Source organism: Podarcis gaigeae (genome assembly GCF_964106915.1).
Source record: "Podarcis gaigeae genome assembly, chromosome: 8".
Classification (NCBI taxonomy): domain Eukaryota; kingdom Metazoa; phylum Chordata; class Lepidosauria; order Squamata; family Lacertidae; genus Podarcis; species Podarcis gaigeae.
This window is the reverse complement of record NC_139684.1, coordinates 42174786-42175178: the sequence shown is the minus strand read 5'-3', so window position 1 is coordinate 42175178 and position 393 is coordinate 42174786.

Genomic DNA, 393 nt, shown 5'->3' with positions numbered 1-393 from the left:
GCGCTGACAGTCGGGGGTCGCCGGCACGCGTCGGGCCCCGCCTCCCGGCCAATCGCAGGCGGGATCCGCCCCGTGGCCTGCAGTCCTCCGCCAATCCAGCGCGCTCTTCCCGCGCCCTCATTGGCTGGGGCCTTTCGCCAATCAGGGCCGCGGTCTTCCCTATCCTTCAGGCTCCAGTCCGGACAAGGCCGTCCCAGCCCTTTTCCCTTTCCCTCAGCCTCCCTACTCGGTTGTTGGCTGTCAAGGTGGCCACGCCTTCCAGAGCTGCTATTGGATGAAACGCAGGCCCGCCTGGCTACGCCCACCCGGCCGTAATAGATGCACTGCAGAATACGCCCGCAAGAAGGGAATCGAAAAGCCCCGCCTCTTTGGCCTTGTAGCTCCGCCTTCTTT